At 38.1% G+C, this 25,426-nt stretch overlaps 1 long non-coding RNA gene across 3 annotated transcripts in view; it reads left to right on the forward strand.

The window, feature by feature from the left end:
* The window catches only part of LOC309860701, an 83,954-nt gene that overhangs the window by 45,277 nt on the left and 13,251 nt on the right, over positions 1-25,426 (forward strand). The window contains exon 5 of one of the 3 annotated variants that reach the window (XR_014309537.1): positions 22,304-22,550. The exons of 1 other annotated variant lie outside the window; for it this stretch is intronic. This is a non-coding gene — a long non-coding RNA (uncharacterized lncRNA). Of the gene's footprint in view, positions 1-12,104; positions 12,161-22,303; positions 22,551-25,426 lie in introns of those variants that run through there. One more of the 3 variants, XR_014309538.1, reaches the window with a different exon arrangement.

Genomic DNA, 25,426 nt, shown 5'->3' on the forward strand with positions numbered 1-25,426 from the left:
ATCCTGAAAGCAGCCCGGGAAAAGAAGTCTATAACCTACAATGGTAAAAATATTAGATTGGCAGCTGACTTATCCACAGAGACCTGGCAGGCCAGAAAGAGCTGGCATGATATTTTCAGAGCACTAAACGAGAAAAACATGCAGCCAAGAATACTATATCCAGCTAGGCTATCATTGAAAATAGAAGGAGAGATTAAAAGCTTCCAGGACAAACAAAAACTGAAAGAATTTGCAAACACCAAACCAGCTCTACAGGAAATCTTGAAAGGGGTCCTCTAAGCAAAGAGAGAGCCTACAAGTGGTAGATCAGAAAGGAATAGAGACAATATACAGTAACAGTCACCTTACAGGCAATACAATGGCACTAAATTCATATCTCTCAATAGTTACCCTGAATGTTAATGGGCTAAATGCCCCACTCAAAAGACACAGGGTATCAGAATGGATAAAAAAACAAAACCCATCTATATGTTGCCTCCAAGAAACTCATTTTAAGCCCAAAGACACCTCCAGATTTAAAGTGAGGGGGTGGAAAAGAATTTACCATGCTAATGGACATCAGAAGAAAGCAGGAGTGGCAATCCTTATATCAGATCAATTAGATTTTAAGCCAAAGACTATAATAAGAGATGAGGAAGGACACTATATCATACTCAAAGAGTCTGTCCAATAAGAAGATCTAACAATTTTAAATATCTATGCCCCTAATGTGGGAGCAGCCAACTTTATAAACCAATTAATAACAAAATCAAAGAAACACATCAACAATAATACAATAATAGTAGGGGACTTTAACATTCCCCTCACTGAAATGGACAGATCATCCAAGCAAAAGATCAACAAGGAAATAAAGGCCTTAAACGACACACTGGAACAGATGGACATCACAGATATATTCAGAACATTTCATCCCAAAGCAACAGAATACACATTCTTCTCTAGTGCACATGGAACATTCTCCAGAATAGATAACATCCTCGGTCCTAAATCAGGACTCAACCGGTATCAAAAGATTGGGATCATTCCCTGCATATTATCAGACCACAATGCTCTGAAGCTAGAACTCAACCACAAGAGGAAGTTTGGAAAGAACCCAAATACATGGAGACTAAACAGCATCCTTCTAAAGAATGAATGGGTCAACTGGGAAATTAAAGAAGAATTAAAAAAAATCATGGAAACAAATGATAATGAAAATACAACAGTTCAAAATCTGTGGGACACAACAAAGGCAGTCCTGAGAGGAAAATATATAGCAGTACAAGCCTTTCTCAAGAAATAAGAAAGGTCTCAGGTACACAACCTAACCCTACACCTAAAGGAGCTGGAGAAAGAACAAGAAGGAAACCCTAAGCCCAGCAGGAGAATAGAAATCATAAAGATCAGAGCAGAAATCAATGAAATAGAAACAAACAAACAAAAAAAAACAATAGAACAAATCAACGAAACTAGGAGCTGGTTCTTTGAAAGAATTAATAAAATTGATAAACCCCTGGCCAGACTTATCAAAAAGAAAAGAGAAAGGACCCAAATAAATAAAATCATGAATGAAAGAGGAGAGATCACAACTAACACCAAAGAAATACAAACTATTATAAGAACATACTATGAGCAACTCTACGCCAACAAATTTGACAATCTGGAAGAAATGGATGCATTTCTAGAAACATATAAACTACCACAACTGAACCAGGAAGAAATAGAAAGCCTGAACAGACCCATAACCAGTAAGGAGATTGAAACAGTCATTAAAAATCTCCAAACAAACAAAAGCCCAAGGCCAGACAGATTCCCGGGGGAATTCTACCAAACATTTAAAGAAGAACTAATTCCTATTCTCCTGAAACTGTTCCAAAAAATAGAAATGGAAGGAAAACTTCCAAACTCATTTTATGAGGCCAGCATCACCTTGATCCCAAAACCAGACAAGGATCCCATCAAAAAAGAGAGCTATAGACCAATATCCTTGATCAACACAGATGCGAAAATTCTCACCAAAATACTAGCCAATAGGATTCAACAGTACATTAAAAGGATTATTCACCACGACCAAGTGGGATTTATTACAGGGCTGCAAGGTTGGTTCAACATCTGCAAATCAGTCAATGTGATACAACACATCAATAAAAGAAAGAACAAGAACCATATGATACTCTCAATAGATGCTGAAAAAGCATTTGACAAAGTACAGCATCCCTTCCTGATCAAAACTCTTCGAAGTGTAGGGATAGAGAGCACATACCTCAATATCATCAAAGCCATCTATGAGAAACCCACTGCAAATATCATTCTTAATGGAGAAAAACTGAAAGCTTTTCTGCTAAGTCAGGAACACAGCAGGGATGTCCATTATCACCACTGCTATTCAACGTAGTACTAGAAGTCTTAGCCTCAGCAATCAGACAACAAAAGGAAATTAAAGGCATCCAAATCGGCAAAGAAGAAGTCAAATTATCACTCTTCGCAGATGATATGATACTATATGTGGAAAACCCAAAAGACTCCACTCCAAAACTGCTAGAACTTGTACAGGAATTCAGTAAAGTGTCAGGATATAAAATCAATGCACAGAAATCAGTTGCATTTCTCTACACCAACAGCAAGACAGAAGAAAGAGAAATTAAGGAGTCAATCCCATTTACAATTGCACCCAAAACCATAAGATACCTAGGAATAAACCTAACCAAAGAGGCACAGAATCTATACTCAGAAAACTATAAAGTACTCATGAAAGAAATTGAGGAAGACACACAAAAAAATGGAAAAATGTTCCATGCTCCTGGGTTGGAAGAATAAATATTGTGAAAATGACTATACTACCTAAAGCAATCTACACACTTAATGCAATCCCTATCAAAGTACCATCCATCTTTTTCAAAGAAATGGAACAAATAATTCTAAAATTTATATGGAACCAGAAAAGACCTCGAATAGCCAAAGGGATATTGAAAAAGGAAGCCAAAGTCGGTGGCATCACAATTCCGGACTTCAAGCTCTATTACAAAGCTGTCATCTTCAAGACAGCATGGTACTGGCACAAAAACAGACACATAGATCAGTGGAACAGAATAGAGAGCCCAGAAATAGACCCTCAACTCTATGGTCAACTAATCTTCGACAAAGCAGGAAAGTATGTCCAATGGAAAAAAGACAGCCTCTTCAATAAATGGTGTTGGGAAAATTGGACAGCCACATGCATAGAAATGAAATTGGACCATTTCCTTACACCACACACAAAAATAGACTCAAAATGGATGAAGGACCTCAGTGTTCGAAAGGAATCCATCAAAATCCTTGAGGAGAACACAGGCAGCAACCTCTTCGACCTCAGCCGCAGCAACATCAACCTAGGAACATCGCCAAAGGCAAGGGAAGCAAGGACAAAAATGAACTATTGGGATTTCATCAAGATCAAAAGCTTTTGCACAGCAAAGGAAACAGTTAACAAAATCAAAAGACAACTGACAGAATGGGAGAAGATATTTGCAAACGACATATCAGATAAAGGACTAGTGTCCAAAATCTATAAAGAACTTAGGAAACTCAACACCCAAAGAACAAATAATCCAATCAGGAAATGGGCAGAGGACATGAACAGACATTTCTGCAAAGAAGACATCCAGATGGCCAACAACACATGAAAAAGTGCTCCATATCACTTGGCATCAGGGAAATACAAATCAAAACCACAATGAGATATCACCTCACACCAGTCAGAATGGCTAAAATCAACAAGTCAGGAAATGACAGATGCTGGCGAGGATGGGGAGAAAGGGGAACCCTCCTACACTGTTGGTGGGAATGCAAGCTGGTGCAACCACTCTGGAAAACAGCATGGAGGTTCCTCAAAATGTTGAAAATAGAACTGCCCTATGACCCGGCAATTGCACTACTGGGTATTTACCCTAAAGATACAAAAATAGTGATCCAAAGGGCCACGTGCACCCAAATGTTTATAGCAGCAATGTCCACAATAGCCAAACTATAGAAAGAACCTAGATGTCCATCAACAGATGAATAGATCAAGAAGAAGTGGTATATATACACAATGGAATACTATGCAGCCATCAAAAGAAATGAAATCTTGCCATTTGCGACAACATGGATGGAACTAGAGTGTATCATGCTTAGTGAAATCAGTCAATCAGAGAAAGACAACTATCATATGATCTCCCTGATATGAGGAAGTGGTGATGCAACATGGGGGCTTAAGAGGGTAGGAGAAGAATCAGTGAAACAAGATGGGATTGGAAGAGAGACAAACCATAAGTGACCTTAATCTCACAAAACAAACTGAGGGTTGCTGGGGGAGGGGTTTGGGAGAAGGGGTGTGGGGTTATGGACATTGGGGAGGGTATGTGCTTTGGTGAGTGCTGTGAAGTGTGTAAACCTGGCGATTCACAGACCTGTACCCCTGGGGATAAAAATATATGTTTATAAAAAATTAAAAAATTAAAAAAATTAAAAAAAAACTGACCCATAACTGACAGAAATGTTAGAATTAGCAGACAAGGAAAGGAGAAGGGAGTTGAGGGAAAATGGAAGGGGAGGTGAACCATGAGAGACTATGGACTCTGAAAAACAATCTGAGGGTTTTGAAGGGGCGGGGGGTGAGAAGTTCGGGGAACCAGGTGGTGGGTATTAGAGAGGGCACGGATTGCATGGAACACTGGTTGTGGTGCAAAAACAATGAATACTGTTACGCTGAAAAGAAATAAAAAATTAAAGAAAAAAGAATTAGCAGACAAGCACTTTCAAATGCTTACTAGAACTATATTCCACATGTTCAAAAGATTAAATTGAGAACAGAAATATAAAAAATACCCAGATAAAATTTTTGAAGATCAAACTAAAATGTTCAAAATGAAAAAAATAAACTGAATTGCATAAACTTCAGATTAGACATGGCAGAAGAAAAGAAGAGTGGATTAAAGACATAGTAATGGATACTGTTCAAAATTCAATACAAAGATAAAATAATCCAAAAAAGTGAAAAGAATACTAGTGACCTGTGGAACAACTCCAAATGGCCTAATTCGTGTATAAGTAAAATTCCAAAAGAGGGGATGATAGAGAAATATTTAACAATATAATGGCAGAATTTCCCTCCAAATTTAATAAAAACTATAAACCCATATATATAAGAAGTTACACAAAACCCAGTACACACACACAAAATGAAAAAAAAAAAAAAAAAAAGACTACACTAGGGCACACCGTAATAAAATTGCTCAAAAACAGTGATGAAGAGAAAATCTTAAAAGTAACCAGAGGAAATGGATGTGCTACATATAAAGGAATAAAGACAAGAAATATAGCAGATTTTTTTTAAAGTAAGAAACAATGCAAAAATATAGTGACCAACATGTCAAAGAAAAAAAGTGTTAAGCTAAAACTTTATGCTTCAGAAAAATATCTTTCAAACTAACATAAAGGCAGAAAAGTTTTTTCAGACATAAAAAGCTGAGAGATTTCATCAGCAGCAAAATTACATGAAAAGAAATTCTCTAGGCAGAAGGAAAATGACAACACAATGGAAATATGGACCTACACAAAGGACTGAAGAGTGCCAAAGTAGGAGCAACATGAGTGAGTATATAAGATTATTTATTTGTGATTTAAATAACTTCAATAGTTAACTGACTTTTGAGACAAAAAATAGTAATGTAGAACTGGGTTTATAACAGAAAAAAGATACTAAAACTCACCAATACTACCAAGGCTAAGTAGGGGGAGTTTGAAGTATAGTATTGTAGCCTTCTTAAAATATGTATGAAGCTGCACAATATCCCTTAAAGGTAGACCATGGTAAGTTAACAATGCACACTCCAAACCTCAAAGCAACCACTAAATTAACAAAATGAAGAGGTGGGGCTAATAAATAAAAAAAGTAAATAAAATGGAATCATAAAAAAATACTCAGTTGAGCAGAAAAAAAAGGGAGGGTGAAAGAGAAAAGAGAAAAAAGAGAACAAAGAATGAAAGGTATAAATTCAAAACAAATAACATGATGACAGAATTATACCTAGCTATATCAGTAATCACATTTAATGGAGATGCTCTTAATATTCTAATTATATTGTGGCAGTAAGTGTCAGACTGGACAAAAAAGTAAGGCCCAAATATTTTCAGGCTTTCTTTTTTTTTTTCCTAGATTGGCAAGCTGCTTTTAAAATTCTTATGGATATATAAGAGACCTACTACAATTGTCAAAACAATTCTAAAAAAAAAAAAAAAGAACAAAGTTGGAGAATAACACCACTTATTTTCAGATTCATCATAAAACTTCATTAATCAAGTGAAGCCTAGGTGGCTTGGTCAGTTGAGAGACTGACTCTTCTTGGTTTCGACTCAGGTCATGATCTCAGGGTCATGAGACTGAGCCCCATGTCAGGCTCCATGCTCAGCAGGGAGTCTGCTTCAGATTCTCTCTCCCTTTACCTCTCTGTCTACCCTTACCCTCTCACATGTGGTCTCTATCTCATATAAGTAGATCTTAAAAAACAACAACAACAAAAAAACTTCATTAAACAAGACTGGGTGGCACAGAGAAAGACAAATATATCAATGTAACAGCATAGAATCCAGAAATAGACCCACACATACATGGATAACTGTGTGCTTTTTTATTTATATATAGAGAGAGTACACAGGGTTGGGGGAGGTCAGAGAGAGGGCGAGAATCCCAAGTAGGCTCCACACCCAGCACAGAGCCAGAAGCAGGGCTCGATCCCAGAACTCTGAGATCCTGACCTGAGCCAAAATCCAGAGTCTGTCTGACTGAGTGTCGCGGCTGGAGTGACAAACTGACCAGGGTTGAGAGGGTAAGAGGATGGTGAAAAGAAATTAAGAGACAACGAGATGGGGGCAGGAGGAGCACCAAGGAGGATGTCCAATAGTGCCAATTTTATTCAAAGCTGTGAGGCATTATATAGCTAAGAGAAACAATCATAAGAAAGTATCTATTTCTAGCTAATTACTAAAGAGTTTGTAACATGCACAGAAAACCCTTCAAGCTTTCCCATTATCTATTTCCCAAGCACCAATAGCAGACCTTCTAGAGCCAGATGTACTGACTTCAAGGCCGCTCAAGACATAGTTTGTGTAAGCACAGCACAGTCTTACAGTGGTGTAGTCTATAGCCCGTGCAAGGACAGCAAGAACCAGCCAAGAATTTCTGACCCCCGCCAAATCGTCTCTATCTGACTAGCAAACGTGTGGGAAGTCACTTAGGCGAGCGCACAACATGTAGCACAGACCCTTTCTTAATGCTACTCGACCTAAGCCTTTTGTTCGGCTATTCTGCCTTGAAAGGAGGCACAAGTCAGGGCCTGGTTTGGTCCTCGTCTCAAGCCTTATCGTGGCCTCCCACGAAAAATACTTCTCATCAAAGGTACAAAGGTAATTCAATGGAGAAAGGATATCTTTTCAACAAGTGGTGATGGGAAAACTGCATATCCGTATGTTATGAATAAAATTTGAATATTTTGTTTTATATAAAAAACTCAGAATCAATCATAGGCTAAATGTAAAACTAAATGATAAAAAAAGACCTCTTATAGAAGAAAGCAAGGAGGAAATACTCGTGACCTTCAGTTGGTCGAAGATTGCTTAGCTGTGACACCAAAAGTGTGACCCATCATACTGATAAATAAAACTTTAGGAAATGTACAAATTTGAGCTTTTTGATAGATACTCTCAGGAAAATAAAAATAAGAGATTGGAAGAAAAATCTTTCAAATCATATATTTGATAAGGGATTCATATCTAGATTATATAAAGAATTCTCAAAACTCAATAATAAGAGAACAAGTTGTCTGGTTTTGTAAAAATTGACCAAAAAATCTGAACAGATACTACAGAGAAGATATATACATGGCAGATAAGCACACAAAAAAAGTGTTTAGCATCATTAGTTATAAGAGAAATGCAAATTTAAACCACAACGAGATACTATGACACACCTATTAAGATGCCTAAAACACCAGACCAAGTGTTGGTGAGAAATGGGAGAAGTTGGGAGCTCTCATGCAGTGCTCTTGGGAACGTAAATGTGCAGCCAGTTGGGAAGGGAATATATGAACATTTCTTAAAAAGTTAAACATGTATCATTCCACCCCTAAGTAGTTAGAAGATAAATGAAAGCATATGTCATATAAAGGCTTACACAGATGTATTCATAGCCCCAAACTGGAAACAAATCAAATATGCATCAAAACCACTGGTGACATATTGACCGGGGGCGGGTCGGGGTGGGGAGAGACATGATATCAAAGTCCTGGAAAGTAGTTGTGTTGGTTGGGAGGAAGAGATAGGTCCGAGAACCAGGAGTCTTGAGTTGTAACTCAGATAAACAACTTCACTTTTCTGGATCACAGTTTCTTTGTCTGTTCAATAAAGCAAAAGCATTTATTTTTACTCTAAAGAGTTTCTCATTCCCTCACTTAAAAAAAAAAAAAAGATTAAAGAGAATAAGACAGAGATATTATAAAAAGGATAATGGAGTCTGTTCAATTTCTGTTACTGTTCCATTAGCTATTCCAGAGAATCTTCCTGCTATGAAATAAAAGTAATCAGATCTGACTGGAAAAGGACTTTTACTCTACAAGGAATAAGGACCCCACTGCTTATTCCTGACCTCTGAACTACAGAACCCAAGGTGTAAACCCAGAATCTAATTCTCTAGGGTTGTTCTGTTTTGTTTTGTTTGGCAACTCCAATAGAGATCTGTACCCACAAGTTTTGTGGATATTTGTTTTTTTCTCCTCCATGTTTTTTCCCCCTCTTCCAAGTTTCAACATTAGGAAACAAAATTATATAAGAAAACAAGTTTATCTGCTCTTTAGTCTGTCTAACCCCAAGAACACTTGTATGGGACAAAATCTACAGAAGAAGGTCAAGGTCATAGGATGCCCGCTGTATAGTCAAGATTTCTTCATTTCACAAGGTGGCTAGAATCAAATCAAACTTGACATGGTTTTAGGAGCAGAAATGGCCATCCAGAAAGTTTTATTCCCATAGAATAATTTACAGGCTAGCTAAAATTTGGACAGTGTCCAAGTCTTTAGGACATATAAAGAAGTATTTTAATCCAGAAGAATTTATTTTCTAATGCAAGGGTTAACATGAGTAATTTCAGCTATGCCTAAGAGAGTGGTTACATTTGGAAACTTCATTTAAACAATTGTATATATACCTTTCTATGTATCAACACATGTAGTGGGAATAAGGATGATTCTGATGTAGTTCATGACTTTTCCCTCTGAAATCTTCTGTGGTCTTTTGTGAAATGTCTTCACACTGAAGAAATTCCCTGTTTCTCTTTTGCTATCAAAAATAAAGTCTTTAACATGGCCATAATCCCCTGTAAACATTCAGATTTACAATCACACCCACACACACCCAGGTCTTTTCTGACAGCTTGCAAATATCCTTGTTCTCCTTTGCATGCAGTCTTCACAATTACAAAGCCGAAATTTCTTTGGCCTTTCCTCTCATGTTTATATAGCTCAGCTTTTCAAAGGGTTTTAAAAAATTCTTTAGGCACACCTAAGAAAAATATGCATTTCTTTTCATTACCTGGGTAAAGGCCAAGTTTTTTTTAATCCCCATTTACCAAGAAAACAGTGCTCTCAAGTGTGCTTTGTATCAGCAAATTGAAGGTGCACTTGATAGAGATTTATTTTTCTACTTCAAAAAGGCCCCTATCATCTTCCCATTTTCTTCTGCCTGTGTTGCACGCAGTCATTTATTAACCACAAAAAGAGCTATTCCCGTATTCTTATTCTACTACTGCATCTCTGGCTCCTATCGGGTGTCTGATAGAACACACACAACCTATAACTTACCCCCATAGCCTTAGTCTTTATAAGTTGTGGAGGGGCATACTAAATTAATAAAGATTTCCTACTTTGCAGGGACAGTTTGTTCCTAAAAACACTTTATGTAATGTCTTAGGTTGGATTCCCCAGAGGCAGACCCTGAGTTGAGGATTTGTGTGCAGGTGATTTATGAAAGATATACGAGAGAAACTTGTAAGGGAATGCAGGAAGCAGAGTAGGGAGGGGAAAGAGCCCAGCAGGAGCGTGACTCTAGGCAAAGTCTCCTGGTTGCTTCAAGTTCATCCTGTAAGGGGTCACTTGAGAGTATGATATGCCTTAAACCTCCAAGTTTTTCTCCTATGGGGGCACGGGGGCTGGACCACTGATTAAGGATGGTTTAGGCAGATAGAAAACCCCAAGCACGTCCAGATCTCTGAAAATGCCAAAGAAGAGACTCCAGATGTCCCAGGGAGTCCCTCAAAAAAAGTAACAAAGCTGGTATTAGGAACAAAAGCACACAGAAGCCTGGGGAGGGACACATACACACACAGACACACACACACACACACACACACACACACACACACGCATGCACATATAATCACTGGATCATTGGGCAGCTTTTGACAGCAAGGACGAATTTTCTGACTGGGAATAATGATAGAAATTTCCACAGAGACAATATGACCTGCCAGGCACAAGGCGAGGTGCTCTATATTCATTATCTGGTTCTCTCCTAACAAATGGCCAATGAGTTGGGTAGTATCTTTATCCCCACTTTGCAGAAAGGAAGCAGAGATGAGAAAGGTTAAGACATGTGCCCAGGACTCACAGATGCAAAGCAGTTGAATGGGAGGGACTGCAAGGTAGGACTGTTTGACTTCAAGCTGAGCCGTATCAGTTTGTTAACTAGCTGGAAAAGCAGCGCCTTCTTGTATGGAAACACACTGGAAAGAGAAGTAAAAACCACAGCAGCTTAAATGCAGAAGGGTACTAGCTAATTATCCACTTGAATCAGAGGACTCCCAAGCTAGTTAATTAGCCCCTTTCCCAGACAATGTGGTTTACACACAGCAGTTTGGTGGAGCCCCCTACCCCCTTTTATCAACATGCTCCCTATTACTGCCTGTAGTCAAGCATAATGCGAAACTCTCTGTAGCCTCAATTACATCATAGCTTAGGCTTGATTAGTACCAACATTTGCATCAGGGAATCGGTGTCCAAAAGTAGGCTTCAGAGGGCCGCCAGACCTTGACAACTAGAGTCACCACAGCAAGAGAGTGTCTTTTCCCATAGCACAAGGCATGGCTTATGAGATTTCACATCAAGTGTCTATCACCCATGCATTACACTGGGATGATGAATTGGTTCTGTCCTCTCTCATACGGTGACTCTGAGAGATTGGTAGTGACTTCCTGAAACACTGTTGCACAGAAACCTGGAGCTGTATTGCAGGCTCTGTGGGAAGGACCTCCAAGGTTAACTGGTACAGTTCTGCTGATGGCTGATGTTAGACAGGGTTGAGGAGGGATGGGCAACATCATGGCCGCACTGGAGGAAGCAGTGTTTCCCAAGCCTTCCTAATACAAGAATCATAGAGGACTTGCTAAAAAACCCAGATTGTCAGGTCTGGGACAAATCCTCAGCATCTGCAGGACAGGTACCTTGGAAATGGCATTTTTAACAACTGCCCCAGAAGAGTAAGTTTCCCAGGTAAGTCTGGGAAACACTGGGATCGGCATTCTCTATCCTGTCTACATTTCCAGGATTTATGGATTAAATTTTTAAAATTCTCATGGTTAAACTTTATCTGAATTGACCAGCCCTTTTTATAGTCCTATGTACATGCATACACGTCTGTTCACACATGTGGGTGCAGATGCACATGTATGTGACAAGGATGGGTTTTTCTACTATTCAGCTAACCCAAGAAGCAGAGATAGGATCTTCCCTTCTGTATCACCACACCTCTCCCAGGGTTACAGAGCTCACACCTTTTGAATGTGGTAGGAAATTAAAAGCATACTGAGCAGTTCACAGAGGCTCTGTAAATTCTCAAACGAGAGGCAGACATCCTTCAGTTGAATGATCATGGCAGGACACACACTAGAAGCAGCCCATGGAATGCCCTTTGGTCACCATGACAAGAATAGCCACCTCCCCTGCAGAACCAACAGGTGTTCCCAGCCCAAAGGCCAAAAGTGTATGGACAACCAGATCACCTTCCATGTGGTCCCTGTTTCTGACCACTGCTAGTTACTGGCATTCTCTTTTTCTTAACAGTTTCCTGTCTACTTGACTCCCCCACCTCCACCCGACCCACTGATTCCCTGACTGACCTCGTCCAAGGTACAACCTTATGATCTCAACTTGTCTTTTCAGCAGAGATACACCTCATCTATATTGTTTTGTTTTCCTTCTCTCTGACTCTGTGCGTGTGTGTGTGTGTGTGTGTGTGTGTGCGGTTATATGTGTCATGAGCTCCTATATCCTCTCCTGCCCTCACGGCCTTTCTTCTGATTTTCCTGACATGCAAGGAATGAAAAAGAAAATAACAAATTTTACTGTTTATTTTTTTCTCTTCCTGCCCTAATTATTATAGCTTTTCTGAGCTATAAATGTACCTGGCTCTACCTGATGTTATCATCAGGAAATGCAGGAGAAGCAGAAATAAACAATTTATTTGGCCAATTATCGATTTCATGGTCTTATCTTGCTCTTTCTCTACTAGAATGTAAGCTCCCTGAGAATAGAAACTCTGCCTGTTTTGGGTCTTTTTTGTTGTTTGTTTGTTTGTTTGTTTTTTGTAGTGATCATTTCAGTGCTTGGTGTATGGGACACCTGTGTTAATACATCTTTGTGGAATTAATGCATGAATGACCACATTTCCAGTCCTGACTTTTCAGGTGCCATTTTGATATTCACAACTTCCCTAATTTCTCAAGGGACAGCTCAAGTCCCCCCTCCTCCAAGAAGATACTCTTCTGAGTATCCTTGCTTTGCTCTCACCCCTGTGGCATTTTCATCTGAATCTTACAACATCTCCTTGTTTGTTATTTCAATAATTGGCAGCTTATTTGTTTAAGACAAATGATGTTTTCAACCACTTTACAACTAATACTGTAGTGAACGTCTTTCAAGTTCTTAGAAAACCTTCAAAGCAGACTGATGGTAACACTCCAAAGTCTAATTCAAGAAAAGTAAGTTGGGTCAAAACAATGCTCTCTGGGTACACAATTCTTTGACTCTTTGACTTGTCATTATTCTCTTATTTTTAATGTGTGCCATATTTCCTCCTCGTTTCCTTCATGAACAAAGGATTATGTGTTTTCCTCTACAGAGATGAGCGTGGCTCAAGGCACGTAGTAAATTCCCACTGATTACTTGATTGATTTTAAAGACATTAGGGTTATTTCAGAGACTCTAATGTTCTTTCCATGGACAGCTCTGTGGCAAATGTGTCCTTCCTAATTCACAAGAGGGCCCTTCTGGTCTTGGTTGTGTTTTCAATATTTTGTGGACAATAAAAGAAAATGTATAGGACTATAAACACATGTGCTCTCCCATTCTCCATTAGGACAGAGATGATAATTAAAGTCCACAAAAATGATTAATTAAACCTTAAGGGGGTGTGTTTATTTCTTGTGAAGTGTTACTTTTGACTAAGAATTAATGTTCTTTTTCCTTTTCTAAGCTTTGTCTCCATTCAAAGCTGCCTTTGTAATTTTCTGCCAGCAAGTGAAGGAAAAAGGGTATTTTTTGCCACAACATTTGTCTCCATTTTAGCAATGAAAACATGAATGTTCTAAAGGCACTCACAGCGCAGCTCCAACCTGAGGAGGTGATTTTTCTCACAACTAGTCTTTCATCAGGAAAAGATGAAACACTGTTGGGACTTTATACTAAACTCCAATAAACTGTAGCATCATTGAATGAAAAGAAGCAAAAGATAATGTGAAAAATAGAAGAGAGCATCCTTAAACATTGAAGCCTGTACTTATGACAGAACAAGGCCTCGATTCTTTAATCCGAGATCCAGTGGTGCTGGCTGGGAATGAAATGAGAATTATTAGTAAGACACGAAGCCCGAGTGCAGCTTCCCTTCACCACAAGTCCCTTACCTTAGCATTTTATATTCTCAAACGCTCATGTTCTTCCCTGGAAAAGCAAATACATGTACATTTGTAAGTGGTTTCTCTACAATTATAAAGCCATTTGAGTAACGGAACAGTATTTTAATTGAGGATGTTTAGATGTCCTTCAGCAAAGATTAAAAAAGGACTCATGGACATTAAAAGCAGTAGCTTTTAAGCATGAGTATTTTTGCAATTTTCTGAGAGTTTCTTTTAAAAATTTTTACAAGAATAATATAGTTCTTGGCTTAAAAATAGTTTACAGGGAAGGATCATTTTGTAGGAATGTTCTAGGCTGGAAAACTTCATACATTTGGTGGACATGTTACCTCAAGTGAGATGAATTTTACAAGTATTTCAATTCTCCTGAGATTTGGACAATTTCTGGGTGACTAACACTGGAGGAGAGTGCATGAGACTAGAAAGAAAGCATCGTTCGTGACAATATGCTCTTCACATTGAGGCTGACCTTTTGATTCTTTTGCCTATTGGGGACTTCAGCCAGATTTTAATTGGAGAGTATTTTTTATATCCTCCACTCATCAGCCAACTAACAGAAATAACCCGGGGCCACAGAAAACAAAAAAACAAAAAAATATCATTATCTTTTGGGCAATCTGGATAAAGTGAAAAATGAGAGACAAGAGCCAATGACAGACTAGAGGCTTTACATACTGTGGTTGCAGAAACCCTTATTCAGACTCAGGATCACACAGAAAATTACAGATAATGTGATGCAGAAAGGATTCCTTGTCTCCCCCCCGACCCCCGCCAATGGGGAAAAAAATCACTGCAATGATTTTTCTGATTAATAGTAAAAAATAGAAGGGTAAAAAAGAGGAAAAAAAATACCATTATACTGATCCAAAACAAAGTCATAATACCCAGTTTCTTGGGAAAAAAGAAATTCTAGTCCCTTCATTTTACCATAGACTGAAAAAAAAGTACAAAAAAAAAAGAAAGAAAGAAAAAACACTTAAAAGGTTTCCAGTGTTCTTAGCCATTAAACCGGAAGTAATTATACTAACAATGAAAATAAGCACTGAACAGAGGCAGGCCACAGGGTTAAGACGCTGACAGCGTTAGTGTGAAGTGACATTCAGTAAGAAATAGGTCTAGGGGAGCCTGGGTGGTTCAGTTGGTTGAGCGTCCAACTCTTGATTTCAGCTCAGGTCATGATTTGAGGGCTGTGAGGAGTCTCACACCAGACTCTAACTGGGCATGGAGGTTGCTTAAGATTCTCTCTCTTCCTTTGCCCCGCTCCCACCTTTTCTAAAAAAAAAAAAAAAAGTCTAATGGGTACTGACTCTAAAAGATACTTTGTAATGGTGTCTTGTTCCTTATCTCTGTTTTTGTTTTATACTCACCCTTATCTATTTCTTTCACCAGTGCATGTGTGGTCATAGTAGAGAAGTGTGGGCGATTTGGATGGTATATGAGTTAGCTAACCAGCTTAGCTTCTGGAACAAAGCCCCCAAGATACCAATGGCTTACATAGGATAGAGTGAATTTCCCTTTCCTAGAATAGTCTCTGTAGCTGTGATGGTTGTCAGGGACTGTACTCCTGATGTTTTCCTCTGCCAATCTCAACCTCTAGCTTCCACTGTGTCCTTTAAAACAGCTACTCCACTTTACTGCCTTCATCAAAGAAAGGTCCTATTCTTTTGTTTAAGGGCAGGTTTCAAACTCTTTACATATCATTTTGGTTCACGGTCATGTGGCTAGAGTTCAGTCACGTGACTACACCCAGCTAGTACAGGCTGGAAGGGAGGTTTTGGAACTGGAAGCAATGTACATCTGGTAGAACTTCATGGGTCTCTTATTTTCCACTTATGGTCCTTCAGCATTTCACCTGGCTTTTAGGACTCTTAGTATTTTAGGGACAAAAGGTACTTCCAGGGACTACTTTATATACCTTCCTAAGAGTTGAGGGTGCTTCCCATATATTTATTAGTCATCACCAGGAAGTACTTTCTACTTAGGCTGTTACTTGCTCATGCTTGTCAGTTGCTCCTGGATAGATGGATACCTGGGACATTATTTCATTTTTCCTTATTATCACAATTATAATAATACTCAAGTTTTACTAAATTCAGAGTCTAAATTGACCTTAAGTCTTCAGTTTTTGGATTTGCTATTTGAGCACGTGTGTGTGAAAGAAGGTTTATTTTATTCAGGGATGGGGATGGGCTTGACAGGGGTGGGGTACACTTGGTAATTTGAAAGAAGAACTAGAAAAGTTGGAAAAATATTTTGAATGTTTGAAGATATCATAGAGAAAACCACCAGTGAAAATGCTGGAGCTGTGTTTTTTAAGAGAGGGAGAAAGCTGAAAGGTAAAGCACTTTGGGTTTTTTCCCCATTTTAGCACTTTAAAATGTCCTTCTGTCACCTTCCGGCTACATTGTTTCTAATAAGATACTAGTAGGTTTTTAAAGAGCATTTATCCCTAAATGCTTTTCTCTGGCTGCCTTTAAGATTTTTCTATTTATTTTTAGCCATTTGATCATGATGTGCCTAGGTGTGGTTGTCTTTGTGTTCATTCTGCTGGCAGTTTCTAACCTTTTTTTAAAAGTTTTTGTTTTGTTGTTGTTAGTTCGTTTTACAATTTTATTTATTTATTTGCGAGAGGGAGAGCGGGTGGAGTGGCAGAGAGAGAAGCACTGAGCAGGGAGCCCCATGCAGGGCTTGATTCCAAAACCTTGGAATCATGACCTGAGCCAATGGCAGATGCTTAACTGACTAAGCCACCCAGAAGTCTCTGAGTTTTTAAAATCTTTTAAAAATGCAGGTTATGGGGCACCTGGGTGGCTCAGTGGGTTAAAACCTCTGCCTTCAGCTCAGGTCATGATCCCAGGGTCCTGGGATCGCGCCCTGCATTGGGCTCTATGCTCTGCAGCGGGCCTGCTTATCTTCTTCTCTCTCTGCCTGCCTCTCTGCCTACTTGTGATCTCTCTGTCAAATAAATAAATAAAATATTTTTTAAAAAACTTAAAAAAATGCAGGTTATGATTATCACCAAATTTGGAAAATTTTTAGTCATTATTTCTTCTTTTTTTTTCCTGCCCCAATCTCTCTCTCCTTTCCTTGATACATATATTTACTTCCTGTACCATGGGACACTAAGACCATATTTGTTATTTTCACTTTTTTTTTCTCTATGTATCTAAATTTGGATAGTTTCTATTGACCTATTTTCAGATTCACTAATATTCTTCTGCAGTTCCTCATCTATTTATTTTTATTTAAGCTCAGTTAGGTAACATATAGAACATCATTAGTTCCAGAGGTAGAGTTCAGTAATTCATCAGTTGCATATAACACCCAGTGCTCATCATATCACGTGCCCTCCTTAATGCCTGTCACCCAGTTACCCATGCCCCCACCCACCTCCCCTCTAGTAACTCTCAGTTTCTTTACCCTAGTTAAGAGTCTCTCATGATTTATCTCACTCTCTGATTTCTTCCCATTCTGTTTTCCCTCCTTTCCGCTATGATCCTCTGAGAGGTTTCTTATATACCTCAGATGAGTGAAACTGTATAATCTTCTTTCCCTGATTGACTTATTTCACTCGGCATAATACCCTCTAGTTCCATGTATGTTGATGTAAATGGTAAGATTTTATCTTTTCTGATGGCTGAATAATATTACATTGTGTGTGTGTGTGTGTGTGTGTGTGTGTGTATACACACACACCATCTTCTTCATCCATTCATCTGTTGATGGACATATTGGCTCTTTCCATAGTCTGGCTACAGTGCATATTCCTGCTATAAATATTGGGATGCAGGTGCCCTTTCAGATCACTACATTTTTATCTTTGGGGTAAATACCCAGTAGTGTAACTCCTGGGTCATAAGATAGCTCTATTTTTAGCTTCTTGAGGGAACTCCATACTGCATTCTCTTGATCCTCAAACCAGACAAAGACCCCACCAAAAAGTATTACAGACCAATATCCCTGATGAACATGGATGCAAGAACTCTCACCAAGATACTAGTTAATAGGATCCAATAGTACATTAAAAGGATTATTTACCATGACCTGGTAGGATTTATTCCTGGGCTACAAGGGTGGTTCATTATCTGCAAATCAATCAATCAATGTGATATACTACATTAACAAAAGAAAGGACAACAATCATATGATCCTCTCAATTGATGCAGAAAAAGCATTTGATAAAATACAGCCTCCTTTCTTGATTAAAACTCTCCATAGTGTAGGGATTGAGGAAACAAACCTCAATATCATAAAAGCCATATATGAAAAGCTCAAAGTGAGTATCATTCTCAATGGGGAAAACAGAGCTTTTCCCACAAGGTCAGGAACATGACAGAGATGTCCACTCTCACCACTCTTGTTCAACACAGTGTTAGAAGTCCTAGCCTCAGCAATAGACAACAGAAAGAAATAAAAGGCATTCAGATTGGAAAAGAAGAAGTCAAACTCTCACTCTTCACAGATGACATGATATTTTATGTGGAAACCCCCAAATTGCTAGAACTCAGAGGAATTCAGCAACATGGCAGGATACGAAATCATCGCACAGAAATCAGTTGCATTTCTATACACTAACAATGAAACAGAATAAAGAGAAATTAAGGAACCGATCCTAATTTTTAATTGCACCAAAACCCATTAATACCTAGGAATAAACCTAACCAAAGAGATACAGGATCTGTACTCTAAAAACCCAATCTACTTTTAAGCCCATGTAGGGGCTTAAAAAAAAAATTTTTTTTTAATATTGTATTATTTTAGTTTTAGAATTCGTGTGTGGCTCTTTTTATGTAGTTTCTGTTTTCCTGCTGAGCATGCCCACCCATGTTCTCATTCTGGCCAGCCTTTCTTTTAAGCCTTTGAATAGACTTCTTTTTTCACTGTTTTAACATCTTTCTGTGTTAATTCCAACATCTGTCTCATCTTCAACTGTTTTCACTGACTGTTTCCTTTGCTACTTTGGGTCATGCTTTCCCATTCTTTACATGTCTAGTAATTTTTATTGTATGCACAACTTTACGGATACTAAACTGTTGAGAGTTTGGCTTATATTGTCTTCATTTAAGGAGGGTCGAATATTATACTACATGAGCTTTATCCTGTAGAAGCTTGATTTTAGATGTTAAGGATGAGTCTAGAATGACCCTCACTATGGAGCCAGAGTAGCTCTGCTCCTCAGGCATGGTATTTCTGGAGTTTCTTTCATTTGAGTGGCTGAGTTGTTCTTGAGGTCTCTCCACTTCTCCTTGCCCAGTACTGTGTCACTCTTGGAAGCCTGTCTTGTTGACTGTCATCCCAGAGTTTTGCTTTGTGCATGCACAGCTGAATGCTTGTGAAACAGTCCAGTTAACGCTTCTGAAGATTTCTGCGGTTCTTTCTCTGCACAACTCTCTCCTCCTGGGGCCATGTTTACACAAATCCCAACTGCCTCTCTATGCCCAAATTCCAACATCTGAATTTTTGCAAGCCTACCTAGCATTGCTGTCTGATAGGCCCCTGCTTCCTGATACCACACTTTGGAAAGGGTCCCCAGGCAGAGAACTGGGCAAATGTGAAGCTCACCTTGTCCCCTCATATTCAGCCCTTCACCTGAGAGTCAGAGCTCTGTGCTGCCTGTTGCCCAAGAGAAGAGCTTCTTTATATATTTTGTTTGATAGGTATTTACAGTGGGAAGGTGAGTGTGATGCTCATTGCTCCATTATACAGAATTAAGGGTGGCTACCTATGAATTTTTTAGTCTCTCTTATATTTGACTTCCAGCCTTTCTTTTATTTCCATCATTGAAATTTGTGTCATCTTCCCTTTTTCGTTGGGATCGACATTCACTTCAGCTATTGTCAGTTAGGGGTATGCTGGGGCTGCAGATTGTTTTTAAACAACAACAACAAAAAAAGGTTTTTTAAAGATTTTATTTATTTGAGAGAGAGATAGTGTGTGTGAAAGAGAGCACAAGTTGGGGGGAGTGGCAGGCAGGGGGAGAAGTAGACTCCCCACTGAGCAGGGAGCCCTCAGCCAGCTCTATCCCAGGGCCCTAGGATCATAACCTGAGCCGAAGTCAGATGGTTTTAACCAACAAAGCCACCCAGGTGCCCCTTCCTTAGACACTATTATTCCATTGTGCTCCAAGTAAATTTTGAATGCCATTAGCTCCTTTGAACCAGAGAGCTATTCTGAAATCACAGAAGACTGTTCTATCCACATACAGGCAGGTTGAAAGTGCTGGGGAATTACCAGCAACAACCACTAGTTAATGATTAATAAGAGTTTGTACCTATACACCTCAGGGCCCTCTCCTTTTAGATGGAATAATTTTGAGACATGCTTACATCACTTACCAGAGTTGCTCTTTGGGATTAATCTCTAACTATCCACTCTCCTTCCTCACCCCCTTGCTAGTACTCATGGCCTAAAGAAAAATAAACTATCTCTAACCAATTCTGGTCTTAAGCTGTGCTGCTAGGAAACTTGAACTAAGCCCATAGTATTGCAGTTAGAAAAGGTATGCTATATAATATCAACTTTTCAATATTTCTGAACAATTGTTTTATGTCCTAACACATAAGAAAATTTTAATAAATCCTCTATGCAAGCATAAAATATTTATTCCTTAATTACTGCTGCAGATATCTGTTAAGTTTTTATTGGATAGAGATTTATTTTGTGGTTGAGATACAGAATTCTATTTCAACATGAGATCAGTTCTTTAGTGAGATATATTTTAATTAAAATATAATGGAGATTTGTAAGTTTTTTTCTTATAATTCTTTTTTTTTTAAAGATTTTATTTATTTATTTGACAGACAGAGATCACAAGTAGGCAGAGAGGCAGGCAGAGAGAGAGAGGAGGAAGCAGGCTCCCTCTGAGCAGAGAGCCCGATGTGGGACTCAATCCCAGGACCCTGAGATCATGACCTGAGCCGAAGGCAGCGGCTTAACCCACTGAGCCACCCAGGCGCCCCTTTTCTTATAATTCTTAAGTTTTAACTTTACCTATCTGGAGGCTGTGTTATTATGTAAATATAGATTCGGAATAGTTATATATTCCTTATCAATTGATAAATTCTCCCTATTTTCCTTTCCCATTAACTATTCAAAGGTGCAAGTTATCCCTTACACCGTTCTAGAGGAAACCCGTCTTCTAAGTGAATATGGCAACTTAATTTGTTATCTCTCTGACTTTGCTGGTAAGAGGTAGCCAGTGCAGTAACACACGACATTGCTTTTCTTTCTATTACTTTTTTGCCACCCTCCTTAAAAATAAATAAATACACATTTTGTGTTAGAATGATTTAGGTTTATGGAAAAATTATGTAGTGTAGAGAATTCCCATATATCCCATGCCAGTTTCCCTTCTTGTTAATACCTTACATTACTACAGTAAATCTGTTACAATTAATGATCCAATACCAAGACACTATTGCTGACTGAAATTCATAGTTTATTGAGATTTCTAATACCTTTTTCTGTTCCAGGAGCAGCATCATTGATCATTTACTGTTTACTTTTGCCTATTTCAGCATATAATTGGAATCCTACAGTATGTAGACTTTTCACACTGGCTTCCTTCACTTGGCAGTATGCTTTTAAGGCTGCTCTTCGCAGGTCTTTTCATGGTTTCAATAATATCCCATTATATGGATATACCACAGTTATCTATTCACCATTTAAAGGATGTGTTTGTTACTTCTAGTCTTGGGGGTTATGAATAAAGTTACTATAAACATTCATGAGAAGGTTTTGTGTGGACTTAAGTTTCAAATCTGTTGGATAAATACTGAGGAGCACAAGAGCTGGATTGTACGGTAAAACTATTTTTAGTTTTGCAAGAATCTGCCAGCCAGTCTTCCAAAGTGGCTGCCCATTTTGCAATTCTACTAGCAATGAATGAGAGTTCTTGCTGTTCTGTATCCTCTCTAGCAATTAGTATTGCGGGTGTTTTTTAGAAAAGTATTATTTTAGTTATTCTTATAGGTGTGTATTAGTATCTATTATTGTTTTAATTTGCAATTCTTTAATGACAGGTAATAACATGTCTCTTTATATGTGCGTATCTGTATATCTCCTTTAATGAGATGTCTGTTCAGATCTTTAATTGGAGATTTAGATTTTTAATATGGACAATCTATTTTCTTATTGTTGAGCTTTAACAATTCCTTGTATGTTTTGGACACAAGTCTGTAATAGTTAATTTTATGTCACTTTGATTGAGCTATGGGATGCCAAGATATTTGGCCAAACATATATTTGAATGCATCTGTGAGACTGTTTTTGGGTGAGGTTACCATTTGAACTGGGAGATCCAGTAAAGCAGATTGCTCATGCTAATGTGGGTGGGCTGCATCCTTTCAGGTGAAAGCTTGCTAAAACAAAAGGCCATCCCACCAGGAGAGGAAGACTCTCAACCTGTCTTCCAGGAAGGACATCAGTCTTCCACCTTCAGATTCAAACTTGGACTGGAACTTACACCACTGACTTTCCTGATCTTCCAGCATTCAGACTCAGACTGGAAACAAATCATCAGCAATCGTGGGTCTCCAACTTGCTGACTGAAGATCCTGGGACTTCTCTCAACTTCTCAGGCTTTATCATCCTATGAGTCAAGTCCTTATAATGTGTATGTGTATATATATACATGCACACTTCCTATTGATTCTATTTTATAACTGGTTCTATTTTACATTGTTCCTAATATATATCACTATTAAAAGATTTAATATTATACATAATAGAATAAAAATAAATATCCTATATATACTAATAGCATATATAAACATATATACACACACATATCCTATTGGTTCTATTTTTCTGGAGAACACAGAGCAATATAAATCCTTCACCAGGTATGTGTCTTGCAAATACTTCTTCTAGTCTATGATTTGTCTTTGCATTTTTCAACAGTGTCTTTCACATAGCAGCTTTTAAATAACAGTAAAGTTCTACTTAATCAGTTTTTGTTTCTTTCCTGGGTCTTGTTTCTAGCCTTGTAGCTAAAAGCTCATCTCCAATCCTAAGTTCACAGATTGTTCTCTCATAATGTCTTCTACAGTCTTTATAGTTTTTCATGTTACATTGAGCTACATGACCCATTTAGAGTTAAATTTGGGGGAAGGTTTAAGATCTGTATCTAGGTCCCTTCTCGTGCAAATGGACATCCAGTTGTTGCCATCCAGCATCACTGCTGAGAAGACTACCCTTTCTCCACTGGATTGCCTTCTCTCCTGGGTCAAAGATCAGCTGGCTGTATTTGTGTGTGTCTTTACTCTGTATTACTCATCTGTTTCTCTTTTCTTTCACCAACACCTCGTTGCCTTGATTACTATAACTTTATAGCAAATTTTAACATCAGGTATCATGGGTTCTCCAACTTTGTTGTTGTTGTTGTTTTTAAACAGTTTTTTATGTCCTTTTTTCCCCTCTCGTTTTCCTGTTATGTGTTAGCACTCACCAAATAAAGGGTTGGCACTGGAGTTTTTGCCTCATGTTTTGCTTTCTGAAAGAGCATAAAAATGAATTTATGCTCCATGCCCCTAAATTCATATGTTGAAGCCCCAACCCCCAGTATAGATGTATTTGGAGACAGGGCCTCTCGGGAAGTAACTACAGTTGAGTGAGGTCACAAGAGTGGGTCAGTAATCTGGTAGGATTAGTGTTTTCATAAGAAGAGACAACAGAGAGCTCTGTCTCTGTCTCTGTTTCTATGCCTTCCTCTTTTTCTCTATTTGTGCACGCTCTGAGGAAAAGCCAAGTGGAGACATAGTAAGAAGGCAAACACCTACGAACCAGGATAGGAGGTCTCACCCAAAACTGACCCTGGCAGCTTCTTAATCTTGGTTTTCTAGCTTCCAGAATTGTGAGCGAATAAATATCTGTTGTTTAAGCCACCCAGCTTGATATTTTGCTATGGCAGCCCAAACAGACTAAGATACCCAGAATAAGACAATGAGGAACTTTCGTAAAGATCAAATAGCTGGGTTTTGTTTTTTAAATCCAAACTAGTGATCCTTGTCTTTCAACTGATGAGATAGCTCATTTAAAGTTAGTCTATTGCTGACAGTTTTCGTATTTATCACTTTATGACTTCTCTCTCACATATTTTTCTTTTTTTTTCTTCTTCCAAAACAAGCATTGGAATGACTAGTTTCCATAATTCTTTTTTTCCTTTCAGTTAGGAAATTATACATTTAATCTTTATGGTTTTATGGCCTCTCCATTTATTTAAAAAAACGCATGCCCGTCTGAACAAAGTACAAGTGCATAAAAAATTTTACCACATTTCCAAATGTTACCGGTTTAGAAACTGGTAAAGTTTAGAATGTTAACTATGATTACACACTCCTTTCTTATATGTCACTTTTCTCAAAATTTTAGTCCAACTTGATTTTTATGAATACATTCTTCATAATTATTTTCATTTTTCATATTATTAACATGTGTTTAGGTTTATCCTATGTTTGCCAATTGTTTTGCCCACTATTGCTTTTGGAAATCCTCTTCTTCCTTCTGGGTTTGATTTTCTTCTGAGGTAAATCCTTGAATAACTGCTTTAGTGAGAATATGTGGGTGGTAGTGCCTCTGTGTCTTCTTGTGTGTCTAAAATTGTCCTTACTATACTTCCACCTCTGATTGATAGTTCAGTTTATAATTCTTGGTTGACAGTTATTTTTTCTCGGCAACAAGAAAATATTATTCAGTTGTACCCTGGCCTCTACTGTTGCCATGACAAATCTTGCCAGTAGTTTTTTTCTTTATTTATTTTACTTGAAACATTTTGTTGTTGGACCTAAAGATACGTTTTTCACCATTTGTAAAATTCTCACCCATCTTTATTTTACTACTTGACTCTTCATCATTCTTTTTCTTTATCATCTTAAACTCAGTGGACATATATTAGATCTTCTCATTAATTCCCTCATGACACTGAATCTTCCTTTCAGGGTTTTAATTTCTTTACCTTTCTCACTTACATTTTGTCTTCATTTCTTCAGACCTATGTTCTGGTTCAGTATTTTTTTTTACTTCAGCTGTTTCTAATATGTTTCACAAGTTTATTGCTTAATTTTAAAAGTCATATTTCATTTGCTTTAATCTTTTTTTGTTGTTTATTGTGTATTTTTATAATTGATTATTTTTATAACTTTATTTGAACACAATTAGTTTATATTGTCTTTTAAAATGTGCTATCATATGAAAAGATTATCTTCTTTTTTTTTAATTTTATGTTTTTAAGATTATCTTCTAATGTGACCTGTTTGTGTCTTTCATTCCTCCCATACTCTGGATTATTTTCTTGTGAAAGAGCTCAGTGTGAGAGATACTTCATCTATGGGAGTCATGGACACATATGCTGTGGAGTGGTGTTGTCTCCACGTGTAAGAAGAACCCCAGAATTATCATTGGTACAGGAGCACAATGATGTTAATTTCTCAGTTTGGGGACTCCTAAACCTTGAGGAGTTTGAAGTAGTAGAAA

The sequence above is a fragment of the Mustela nivalis genome, assembly GCF_964662115.1.
Source record: "Mustela nivalis genome assembly, chromosome: 3".
In the NCBI taxonomy this organism is placed as follows: domain Eukaryota; kingdom Metazoa; phylum Chordata; class Mammalia; order Carnivora; family Mustelidae; genus Mustela; species Mustela nivalis.